Below are 12785 nucleotides of genomic sequence, written 5' to 3'. Positions count from 1 at the left end.
TAAATGACAGGAAACAGAGAGCAGTGGTGAGCAGTTGTTTTTTGGACTGGAGGGAGGTGTACAGTGGTGGTCCCCAGGGGTCAGTGCTGGGACCACTGCTTTTCTTGATATACATTAATGACTTGAACTTGGGAGTACAGGGCACAATTTCAAAATGTGCGGATGACATAAAACTTGGAAGGGTAGTGAACAGTGAGGAGGATAGTGATAGACTTCAAGAGGATAAAGACACTCTGGTGGCATGGGTGGACACGTGGCAGATGAAGTTTAACGCAGAAAAATGCAAGGTAATGCATTTCGGTAGGAAAAATGAGGAGAGGCAATAGAAACTAGAGGGCACAATTCTAAAAGGGGTGGAGGAACAGAGGGATCTGGGGGTATATGTGCATAAATCGTTGAAGGTGGCAGGTTGAGAAAGTGGTTAAAAAAGCATACGGGGTCCTGGGCTATATAAGTAGAGACATAGGGCCCGATTTTACCAGGCCTGCGGGTTCCCAGCGGGTGGTCCTCCGGGAGCGTGGAAAACGCGGCCGGTTAATTGAGGGCGCCCCCCGCCCGATCGCGGGATAATTGATCTAGTTGAGCTGTGGTTCCGGGTTCGCCGCAGGCCAGCTGTGCGCCGGCCGCCCGCGCATGCGCAGTGACGCCAGCGCGATGTTGGAGCCGCACTTAAAGGGGCAGTCCCACAGAGCCCCCACTGCATCCAGCACCAGGAAGCGGACCATGGCGCAACCCAGGGGTAAGGCTGCGCCCCGCTTTTCCGACAACGCGCTGCAGCTCCTCCTGGACGGTGTGTGGAGGAGGAGGGACACCCGCTTCCCGAGGGACGGACGGAAGTGCCCTGGCTCGGTAACCAGGACGGCATGGGCAGAGGTGGCGGCGGAGGTGACCAGCAGGTCGAACACAACCAGGTCTTGGGAGCAGTGCCGCAAGCACTTCAACGACCTCACGAGGTCCGGCAAGGTGAGTACACGAACGCCCCCCCCCCCCCACCAGAACCCGTCTCGACCATCACGCCAAACACCCCACGACCCCTTCCGCACAGCCACCACAGCGCTCCCACAGCAATCCTCACAGCCACTCACTCACCATCCTCACCGTGCCTGCACTCACCCACCATCCCCGTCCCCACTGGAACACCACCACACGTCCCAACCCCAATGTGGCACACGCATCCTCCCATCCATCTGCCCCACGCGCAACCCACCCACACCGATGCTCCAGGCGTCTCACTATGCAATCTGCACGTACTCACGCATCTGTGTTTTGCCTTCACAGGAGAAGACAGCCAAGAACGCGCGGGAAAGGGACCGCACTGGAGGGGGCCCGCCGCACGTGATCGAGTTCACGGACGCCGAGGCGGAGGCGCTGGAGCTGAGTGGAATGCCACTGTGCCTGTCGGTGGGCGATGGCGAGTCTGGCGCTACAGCATCGGCCGGTAAGGGACAGCCGACACTCAACACTCATGATCGCGAATGACCTTAGCATCACCTGCCATCTGGCGCACCGTGACCTCTGTGCACATGCCTCATGGTGCCCTCTGTTCCCTTGCAGGGCCGTCTGCGAGCGCTTCGTGCGAGGAGGGCGATTCCTCCGAGGACATGCCGGTCTCTGAGGGTGCATCGTCACATGTGAGCCAACCATCCACCAGCGCAGAGACACGCACCTCGGTGGGTCCCCCTCGCCAACTAGTTGGGGTTGCACTTGGTGAATCACCGCGCACGTGTGAGCATGAGCAGACCCTGGTGGCAGGGGCAGCCGCGGAGGGTCCGCGTCGGTGGGAGCACTCATCTCCAGGCTCTGCTCAGCCGGACCCAGATGCTGAACCCAGGGGGCCACCAGTGAAAAGGAGAGTCATCGAGGGGCACCAGCCAATTGCCGAGGTACTGGGAGAGGTGCCGCGCGCATTGTCGGCAATCGTGCAGGCGATGGAGGAGTCCAACTCCTGCATGCGGGCATTGGTGGCGCAGGCACAGGAGGGTACCGGCGACACAGTGTCGCGGGTAGGTGCGGGGGCATCTGCGGTGGAGGACAGGCTGGCCTCCCTCGAGCGTCACGCACAGCTCCACATTGAGTCCGTGCAGGCCCTGACAACGGCTGTACGGATCCAGGGTGAGCAACATTCCGCCGCCATAAACAGGCTGACAGATACGCTAGGGGTGGCGTTGCAAGGCCTCACACATGCCATCCAAACTGCCGTCCAGCAGGGTGGAAGGGGTGATGTGGGCCGAGGCCACGAGAGGGATGATGGTGACCGGGGACATGGAAGCGGGGGCGTGCACCAGCACCGTGTTGGGGGGGCTCCACGTCTCTGCGGCGGACGGCGTGGACTGCGAGGCTGCTGGGGCTGGTCATGCTGTTCGTCCTCCGAGGGTGTGCACGCACCACCCATCTGGCAGGTGTTGGTTTGAGGGGTTGTGCAGGGTAGGTGGGTGGTTCCTGGGACTGGGGCTGCGGTTTCACGTCGGTCTGTCCTCTGGCTTGGCGGGGGGTGGTGAGGGGCAGGGGTTGCCCTATGTGACGCGGTGGCCTCCTGCGTGGGTGAGGGCTCTCCCACCCGCTGTGGAGTGCACCTTGGCAGCTGCCACAGGCTGCTGGCTGGAACATGACCGGTTGAAGGGAGACTGTTTCCCCCAGTGTGTGAAACACTCTGCGTTGAAGGTAAAATCCCACACTTCCTGTTTTGACAGCTAATTCAGCTCATTTAATGACCTCAACAAGCAAGGTAAGTACACTCAAGTGGAACCCCGCTGGCTTTAATTGCCTGCGGGATTCCCACCAGCGGGGGGCGCGCACGCAGCCCCGCACGTCATCGGGGAACCCGGAAGTGGTCGGGATCGTGGCGCGATCCGGTCACGTGACTGGATATCGGGATTTTCGGGGCCCCCCCGCTGGAAACCCACAGGAAACCCGACGGTAAAATCGAGCCCATAGAGTTCAAAAGCAAGGAAGTCATGATGAACCTTTATAAAACACAGGTTCGGACACAACTGGAGTATCGTGTCCAGTTCTGGGCACCGCACTTTAAGAAGGATGTTAAGATCTTAGAGAGGGTGCAGAAGAGATTTACTAGAATGATTCCAGGAATGAGGGACTTAAATTACGTTGATAGACTGGAGAAGTTGGGATTGTTCTCCTTGCAACGGAGAAGGTTGAGAGGAGATTTGATAGAGGTATTCAAAATCATGAAGGGTCTAGACAGAGTGGATAGAGGGAAACTGTTCCCATTGGCAGAACCAGAGGGCATAGATATAAGGTGATTGGCAAAAGAACCAAAGGGTGATATGAGGAAAAACTTATTTACACAGCGAGTGGTTAGGATCTGGAATGCACTGCCTGAGGGGGTGGTGGAGGCAGATTCAACCATGGCCTTCAAAAGGGAACTGGATAAGTACTTGAAACGAAAAAATTTGCAGGCTACGGGGAGAGGGCAGGGGAGTGGGACTAGCTGGATTGCTCTTGCATAGAGCCAGCGCAGACTCGATGGGCTGAATGGCCTTCTTCCGTGCTGTAACCCTATGATTCTATGAGGCACTCTCTCTGACCACAGTGTCATTCAGCTTGACTTTGCGGTCCGATTCTCTAGTCACGTTGCCACTTTTGCGTCATCGATTACCCAAAAACCAGACAATGATGGCAACCCGAAATTTCACAGCCTACACGCTGAAATCCAAACGTTTCCTTCCAGCTGCTTTGAGGCTTCTGCTAGTTTCCATGAACGGTGCTGCTTTGTGCGTAGAGCCTTTACCCACACAAGCCACAAGTGCACACCACAAGCTAAGGCTCATTCGCTATCTGTTCAGACGGAAGCAACAAGCTGCTTCTCACTGTGCTACGCTGGAACAAGTGAAGAGGGAATAACCCTGAACATGGTGCGTAAATTCGCGGGACAATCCATTTTCAAGATGATTTAAGGTAAGATTTTTTATTTGTGTTGGGCTGAGTTTTGTTTCTGACATGCTGTTCCAGGTCTTGTGTTATAGGCCACGTTATTAATGTCTTCATGGCCTCAGAGTTGAACTGTAGCTATAGTAAAAGAACAAAAAGAGCCTGTCTTTCTTTCATTCAGTTATGAAGCTAGACGTTTGGGGTTACGAACACACGAACAATGATGCACAGGAAAAGACCCTCAGGCCCATCCAGCCTGTCCCACACAACCGTGATAACTTGTGCATCACAATATATACGCTCCCCACCCCACATCATGTAATCTCCTGGGCGAGGCAAAAAAACAGATAAAAACCCAAGCCAATTTGGGGAAAAAATCTGGGAAATTCCTCTCCAACCCCCCCTTAGGTGATTGAAACTAGTTCAGGAGATTACTCTGGTCCTGATCATTCTATGCATTCCATTACTTACCTTTTGTAAGAGGTGGTCTCTGCCCCAGCCAGAAACAGCTCTCGGTCTCGCACGAAGGAATTCAGTGAATCGCGTCCACCGCACGAGCTGGCAGCCAGTTCCAGAGGTCCACTATTCTCTGGGAAAAGATCCACCTCCTGACATCCAATCTAAACCTGGTCTTGTACAACTTAAAATCGTGACCCCTGGTCCTCCCTAATGTATTTAATTAGAACAAACTGTCAACTCGAACATAATCTATTCCCTTCATCATCTTATAAACGTCAATCGGGCCCCCCCCAGGTCTATGTTTCTCTAAAGCTCCTTTAGCCTATCTTGATAACTCAGATGCTTTAAATTGGGAGTTGGTCACCTGACCTCTGCACCCTTTCCAAAGCCTCAATATCACCCACCGTGTGAGGCGTCCAAAACTGGACACAGCATTCCAAATGAGGCCTGACCACGGTCTTGTACAAGGACAAAATGGTATGCTTTGTCTTATAGTCAATTGTCCTATAAATGCACCCCAACACCCTTGAGAGTAATTTCATGGTTTAAGAGAATTTGGCGTCAGGACTGGTTGATGACGGAGGTTTTTCAAGGCGGCAAGAAAGATCTCTATACGGTGGGGGGAGTTTAGTGAGGAAGTTGTAGAGAGCCAAAACAGAAGTTTCAGCCACTGATGGTGTAGTGAAAGGCCGACAAGAGTGTTGGGTGAGTGTCGTGAATGCTGGATAGGATGCAGGTGGCTGATTTTCAGACAAGTTGGAGGTGGAGCTCGGCACACCAGCACAGACAGTAATGGAGAAGTCAAACTTGGAGGTAAGAGTTTTAAGTTCAGTTGAGGTGGGGTGTAGATGGAGGTAGGCTGACAATTGGCAGGTAACATTGCCATGCAATGACCATCTCCAACAAGAAAAAGTTCACCTACCTCGCCCTGACCTTCGATGGCACCACTATCACTGAGTTTCCCACCATCTTCATCTTGGGGATAACCACTGACCAGAAATTTAACTGGGGAGCCATATGAACAATGTGATGACACTTGCAGTCATGAATGTCACAGCATTAGAGAGAGAGAGAGACACACACACACATTAGAGACAGAGAGAGACACACACACAACATTAGTGACAGAGACACACACACAACATTAGTGACAGAGAGAACACACACACAACATTAGAGACAGAGACACACACACAACATTAGAGACAGAGACACACACACAACATTAGAGACAGAGAGAACACACACACAACATTAGAGAGAGACACATACACAACATTAGAGACAGAGACACACACAACATTAGAGACAGGGAGAGACACACTCTCTCTCACTCTCTCTCTCACTCTCTCTGTCTCTCTCACTTGTCTCTCTCTCTGTCTCTCACTCTGTCTCTATCACTTTGTGTGTAAGAACATACGAAAAAGGTGGACAGAAAAAGACCAACTAGCCGGCCGAGTCCGTCCCATTGAGCTGTGTTGTCTTGGTAACACAGGCCCCAATACTCCCCACCCAGCAGCAGCATGTAATCTCCTGGGAGAGTTGATTAAAAACAGATTTTTTAAAACCTAGAATTCAGGGTGGAGAAAGGAATCTGGGAAATTCCTCTCCGACCCCCCCACCCCAGAGGCGATCAAAATCGAATTCCAGGCGACCATGAGGTACATCACCCAACATCCCACCTACCTTTTGTACGGAGTGATATCAGCCTCCTCCAGGAATTTGTCCAGCTCCCCTTTGAACGACTGCACCCACTACACAAGCCAGCAATCTGTTCCAGCGGTGAATGGCCCTCTGGGGAAAGAAAAACCTCCTGATATCTAACCTAGTTCTCTGCTTACGTTACTTATACACATGTCCCCTCGTTCTCACTAACTGACCGAATTCAAATAATTTGTCCACGTGCACACATTCTGGTCCCTTCATCGTTTTAAATACTTCAATCAAGTCTCCCTGAAATCTGTGTTTTTCTGGAGTAAAAAGACCCAGCTCCCGAGCCTTTCACAATAAGTAATGGTTTTTAGACAAGATATTGGTCTAGTGGCCCTCCCCTGAACCTTTACTAGGCCCTCTGTAACTCACACCATGTGAAGGGGCCAGCAATGGACACAATATTATAGATGGGGTCTAAACAAAGTCTTGAACAAGGACACTATGTGCTCTGTATTTTATATGTGATCATCCTAATCGTTTAGTTAGTTTCGTTGTAGCTTCCCGGCACTAGTCGTAGACCTTTGGAGACTCCTGCACAATAAAACCCAGCTCAGCAGACTTTAATTTAGGGCCCAGCATGGTAGAGATTGATTGCTATCATTAGTCAATAACTCCATTATCTTTGTATCAGGCAACTACCAGAATGGTAGAAGGCGAACTAGATGGACCTTGATATTTTTCATGCAGCAGTTGCTATGTTCACATGGTATACACCGTCTCTATTGTTGTTTGTGTCTCTGTCTCTCTCTGTCCCTGTTGTGTGTGTGTCTCTCTCTCTGTTTCTGTCTCTTGCTGTGTGTGTCTCTCTGTTGTTATGTGTGTGTCTATCACTGTTGTTATGTGTGTGTCTCTCTATCTCTTTCTTATTGTTGTTATGTGTGTGTCTCTCTATCTCTTTCTTATTGTGTGTGTGTGTGTGTGTGTGTCTTTTTCTTTCTGTCTCTGTTTCTGTTGTTGTGTGTCTTTCTGTCTCTGTTACATAGAATTGCATAGTATACAGCACAGAAACAGGCCATTCGGCCCAACAGGTCTATGCCGGTGTTTATGCTCCACACGAGCCTCCTTCCTCCCTACTTCATCTAACCCTATCCGCATATCCTTTTATTCACTTCTCCCTCATCTGTTTATCTAGCTTCCCCTTAAACGCATCTATGCTAGTCGCCTCAACTATCTCTTGTGGTAACTAGTTCCACATTTTAACCACTCTCTGGCTAAAGAAGGTTCTCCTGAATTAACCCTCTAATTAACACTATTGGATTTGTTAGTGACTATCTTATATTTATGACCTCTAGTTTTGGTCTCCTCCCGCAAGTGGAAATATCTTCTCTATATCTATCAAACCCTTTCATAACCTGAAAGACCTCTATCCGGTCACCCCTCAGTCTTCTCTTTTCTAGAGAAAAGAGCACTAACCTGTTCAATCTATCCTGATAGGTATAACCTCTCAGTTCTGGTATCATCCTGGTAAATCCTTTTTGCACCTTCTCCAGTGCCTCTATATCCTTTTTATAATATGGCGAACAGAACTGTAGAGTGCACATGGTCTATGGGAGGTTATTAAATGGGTAGGTGGAGTCCATGATAGGGGAGAGTGTATCTGGGCTGTGGAAAGTGTTTAAATGGGTGGGTAGAGTCCATGATAGGGGAGAGTGTACATGGGTTGTGGGAGGTTATTAAATGGGTGGGTAGAGTCCATGATAGGGGAGAGTGTATCTGGGCTGTGGAAGGAGATTAAATGGGTGTGTAGAGTCCATGATAGGGGAGAGTGTACATGGGCTGTGGGAGGAGATTAGGCTATTTTAGATCTTGTATTGTGTAATGAGAGGGTTAATTAGTAATCTCATAGTAAAGGATCCTCTGAGGAAGAGTGATCATAATATGATAGAATTTCACATTGAGTTTGAGAGTGACGTACTTAAGTCCGAAACTCGAGTCTTAAACTGTTGTTGTGCGTCTCTCTCTCTCTGTCTCTATTGTTTTGCGTGTGTCTCTCTCTGTCTCTATTTTTGTGTGTCTCTCTCTGTCTCTATTGTTGTGTGCGTGTGCCTCTCTCTTTCTGTCTCTGTCTCTGTTGTTGTGTGTGTCTCTCTCTCTGTCTCTATCGTTTTGTGTGTGTGTCTCTCTCTGTCTCTATTGATTTGTGTGTGCGTCTCTCTCTCGCTATTGTTTTGTGTGTGTCTCTCTCTCTATCTCTATTGTTGTGTGTCCCTCTCTGTCTCTAATATTGTGTGTGTCTCTCTCTGTCTCTAATATTGTGTGTGTCTCTCTCTGTCTCTAATATTGTGTGTGTCTCTCTCTGTCTTTAATGTTGTGTGTCTCTCTCTGTCTCTAATGTTGTGAGTCTCTCTCTCTGTCTCTATTGTGTGTGTGTCTCTCTAATGTTGTGTGTGTGTGTCTCTCTCTGTCTCTATTGTTGTGTGTGTCTCTCTCTGTCTCTATTGCTGTGTGTGTCTCTCTCTGTTTCTAATGTTGTGTGTCTCTCTCTGTCTCTAATGTTGTGAGTCTCTCTCTCTGTCTCTATTGTTGTGTGTATCTCTCTCTCTAATGTTGTGTGTGTGTGTCTCTCTCTGTCTCTATTGTGTGTGTCTCTCTCTGTCTCTAATGTTGTGCGTGTCTCTCTCTGTCTCTATTGCTGTGTGTGTCTCTCTGTCTCTAATGTTGTGTGTATCTCTCTGTCTCTATTGTTGTCTGTGTCTGTCTCTCTGTCTCTAATGTTGTGTGTGTCTCTCTGTCTCTATTGTTGTCTGTGTCTGTCTCTCTGTCTCTAATGTTGTGTGTGTCTCTCTGTCTCCAATGTTGTGTGTGTCTCTGTTTCTAATCATTTGTGTATGTCTCTTTCTGTCTCTGTTGTCATGTGTGTGTCTCTGTTTCTAATCATTTGTGTATGTCTCTTTCTGTCTCTGTTGTCATGTGTGTGTCTCTGTCTCTAATCATTTGTGTGTGTATCTCTCTCTCTCTCTCTCGCTCACTCATGCATCACATTTTCCTGTCTCTCTTGTCATGTGTGTGTCTCTGTCTCTAATCATTTGTGTGTGTGTCTCTCTCTCTCTCTCGCTCACTCATGCATCACATTTTCCTGTCTCTCTATTTCATCAGTGCTATTTCAATTATTGCCCCTCTGAACTTTCCTCTTTTGTTCATCCTAAGCTCCAAGTAAACCATCCCACGAATTCTTCCTGCTCCCTACTCTAACCCATTCTTCCCCAGGACCTCAAAACATTGGATCCCCTCACCTGCCTCAATCCTGCCTACACTCTGTAGGTATTCATCGGCCTAGCTTGTTGTCACCTAATCACAAATCTGGATTTACCTTGCATTTAGGGTTGCCAACTCTGGTTGGATGTATTCCTGGAGATCTCATCACATCCAAAACTAGGGTCCTAAATCTAAACAAAGGAAACTACGAAGGTATGAGGAGTGAGTTAGCTATGATAGATTGGGAATCTTCATTAAAAGGCATGACGGAACGAATGCATGAGTTGCAACAATTATACATTCCTTTCTGGCGCAAAAACACAAAGGAAAAGCGGCCCAACCATGCCTAACAAAAGAAATTAAGGATAGTATTAGATCCAAAGGGGAGTCATATAAAGTTGCCAGAAAAAGTAGCAAGCCTGAGGATTGGGAGCAGTTTAGAATTCAGCAAAAAAGGACCAAGAGATTGATTAAGAGGAGAAAAATAGAGCATAAGAGTAAACTTGCAAGGAACATAAAAGTGGACTGTAAAAGCTTCTATAAATATGTAAAAAGAAAAAGATTAGTGAAGACAAATGTGGATTGAAAATTGGTTAACAGACAGGAAACAGAGAGTTGGAATAAGTGGGTCTTTTTCGGGGTAGCAGGCAGTGACTAGTGGGGTACCGCAGGGATCAGTGCTTGGGCCCCAGCTATTCACAATATATATCAATGATTTGGATGAGGGAACCAAATGTAATATTTCCAAATTTGCTGACGACACAAAACTAGGTGAGATTGTGAGTTGTGAGGAGGATGCAAAGAGGCTTCAAGGCGATTTAGACAAGTTGAGTGAGTGGGCAAATACATGGCAGATGCAGTATAATGTGGATAAATGTGAAGTTATCCACTTCGGAAGGAAAAACAGAAAGGCAGAGTATTATTTAAATGGTGATAGATTGGGAAACGTTGATGTACAAAGGGACCTGGGTGTCCTTGTACACCAGTCACTGAAAGCAAAAATGCAAGTGCAGTAAGCAGTTAGGAAGGCAAATGGTATGTTGGCCTACATTGCAAGAGGATTTGAGTACAGGAGCAAGGATATCTTACTGCAGTTCTACAGGGCCTTGGTGAGACCACGCCTGGAGTATTGTGTGCAGTTTTGGTCTCCTTACCTAAGAAAGGATATACTTGCCATAGAGGGAGTACAGCGAAGATTCACCAGACTGATTCTTGGGATGGCAGGACTGTAGTATGAGGAGAGATTGGGTCGACTCGGCCTGTATTCACTAGAGTTTAGAAGAATGAGAGGGGATCTCATTGAAACGTCTAATATTCTGACAGGGCTAGACAGACTGGATGCAGGGAGGATGTTTCCCCTGGCTGGGGGTTCCAGATCGAGGGGTCACAGTCTCAGGATACGGGGTAGGACATTTAGGACTGAGAGGAGGAGAAATTTCTTCAGAGGGTGATGAACCTGTGGAATTCTCTACCACAGAAGGCTGTGGAGGCCAAGTCACTGAATACATTTAAGAAGGAACTAGATAGATTTCTAGACACAAAAGGCATCAAGGGGTATGGGGAGAGTACGGGAATATGGTGTTGAGATAGAGGATCAGCCATGATCATATTGAATGGCAGAGCAGGCTCAAAGGGCCGAATGGCCAATTCATGCTCCTATTTTCTATGTTTCTATGTTTCTATGACCACCTGCCTCCAACCACCTTGTTCGGTCAAACAGCCTTTTTTCCCTTGTCCAATATTTTTATAACTAATAAACGAAAGTGTTCAAAGAAATTGGAAATACACACAATTATTTTTAATGCCCCTATGATTTTTCTCCCTGCTGTTGCTCGCAGCAGTGTCCAGGAGATTAATCTTTAATTCCTGGAGACTGCAGGACAATCCTGGAGTTTTGGCGACCCTTACTTGTGTTCTCTCCTACGCATTCCAATCTAGTTGGTGTACCTTCAGCCTTGATCTAAATTTCTCAATCAAAAAAAAAAGTAGGGTCAGAGTTCAGGGTTACAGATGTAAAGGCATTTTGGCCTTTGGACATTTCCCTCTTCACTGACCAGTGAGCCATTCGTGCACCATTTGGAGATCGAGGGCTTCTTAACTTGGTGTCGATGGTGAGTTAAATTCTGTAATGGGACGTCAGCATTTGACCAACTGGAAATGAACCTGGTGGTGAAGGGTGGAATATGGAGGCCTAGTTTGAGGTGTAACACCGACCGCCTTTCACTACTGCTCTATCGTACCTTACTAAGGGCACCACAGCAGCAATCGCCTCATAAGATCGGAACCCTGTCGGAAGAAACGAGTAAGACTTGTAGGTACTGTCACCGAAGCAGACTGACTGTCAGTCCACTTACACGGGCACAACAGACTTCTCTGTGTCCGTCAGCAGTGACCAGCACGGCTAAGGATGACGCTCTTGTGTTCCGTGAGAGACAAGAGGAGCTTTTGACCAAGATGACCATGCGCCAATGGCACGACGATCTTAAAGGGATAGTGCCCTTAGATATTCTCCCTCCATCAGAAGATGACCTATCCCTTTATACGTGGAAGTCAAGCTTGATGCGAAGACAGAGGAAGATCACACCTAAGGTGGGTAATTCAACGTTTATTTTCAATCTGTGATATTTTTGCATGGCCATTTGACTAAAAAGTTTCTTGCATAGAATTACATAGAATTATATACTGCACAGAAACAGCCCATTTGGCCCAACAGGTCTATGCCTGTGTTTGTGCTCTGTATGAGCCTCCTCCTTCCCTACTTCACTTAACCCTTTCTCCCTCATGTGTTTATCGAGCTTCCCCTTAAATGCATCATCTTTTGTCAATTCTTTGTTTTCGGTGCCTTTTTCAAAAACATAAATTTCTCTTCCCCCTCCCCCCCCCACCCCTAATCGCACCCTAAAGAGGAACTGACTTCGCATTGAGGTATGGATTCATGATGGGAGCTTCCTGCTCTCTGTTAATTTACCCAACTAGCCCCAGATAGTGAGTGTTGGTAGTCTATTCCACTGTGGAGGAAAGCACCAAAGCTGAGACCGATCCTGAAGCCCCTGCTCATGTAGGAACATAGGGTCAGGAGTAGGCCTTTCAGCCCCTCGAGCCTGTTCCGCCATTCAGTGAGATCATGGCTGATCTGTATCCTAGCTCCATATCCCTTAATACCTTTTGCTAGCAAAAATCTATCGCTCTCAGATTTAAAATGATTAACTGAGCAAGCATCTATTGCTTTCCTAGAGGGGCTCAGCAGCAGGAACCCAGGCTGATTTGTTCCCCTTCTCTGGCCCAGGGCACTGAGGCCAATTTTAGGGTCCTATGCTGCTCTGCCTGAGATCAGCCCAGTTGTTGAATCTGAGACCCTGCTCATTATATTGGTCAGCCCATTTGCCCAGGGTACCAATGGGGGACCGTCCCATTCTCCTGTTTTTTGGTCTGTTCCCATTTTGCACACAGTTGTAAAATCTTACACTCGTGTCACATTTACTGGAATGTTCCATTGCCTTTTGGTGGAATCCAGCCTTTAATGTATAGCA

The 12785-nt window shown here is 48.1% G+C and overlaps 1 protein-coding gene across 1 annotated transcript in view; it reads left to right on the top strand.

Annotated features, from left to right (window-relative positions):
- Positions 1-3818: 3818 nt before the first annotated feature.
- The window catches only part of LOC137326720 (ovarian cancer G-protein coupled receptor 1-like), a 63899-nt gene continuing 54932 nt past the window's right edge, over positions 3819-12785 (top strand). The window contains exon 1 of the mRNA XM_067992078.1: positions 3819-3915. The gene's annotated coding sequence lies outside the window, so the exon portion shown is untranslated. The remainder of the gene's footprint in view (positions 3916-12785) is intronic.

The sequence above is a fragment of the Heptranchias perlo genome, chromosome 10, assembly GCF_035084215.1.
Source record: "Heptranchias perlo isolate sHepPer1 chromosome 10, sHepPer1.hap1, whole genome shotgun sequence".
Classification (NCBI taxonomy): domain Eukaryota; kingdom Metazoa; phylum Chordata; class Chondrichthyes; order Hexanchiformes; family Hexanchidae; genus Heptranchias; species Heptranchias perlo.
The sequence above is the reverse complement of the archived record's forward strand: the minus strand, read 5'-3'. Positions and strand labels throughout refer to the sequence as shown.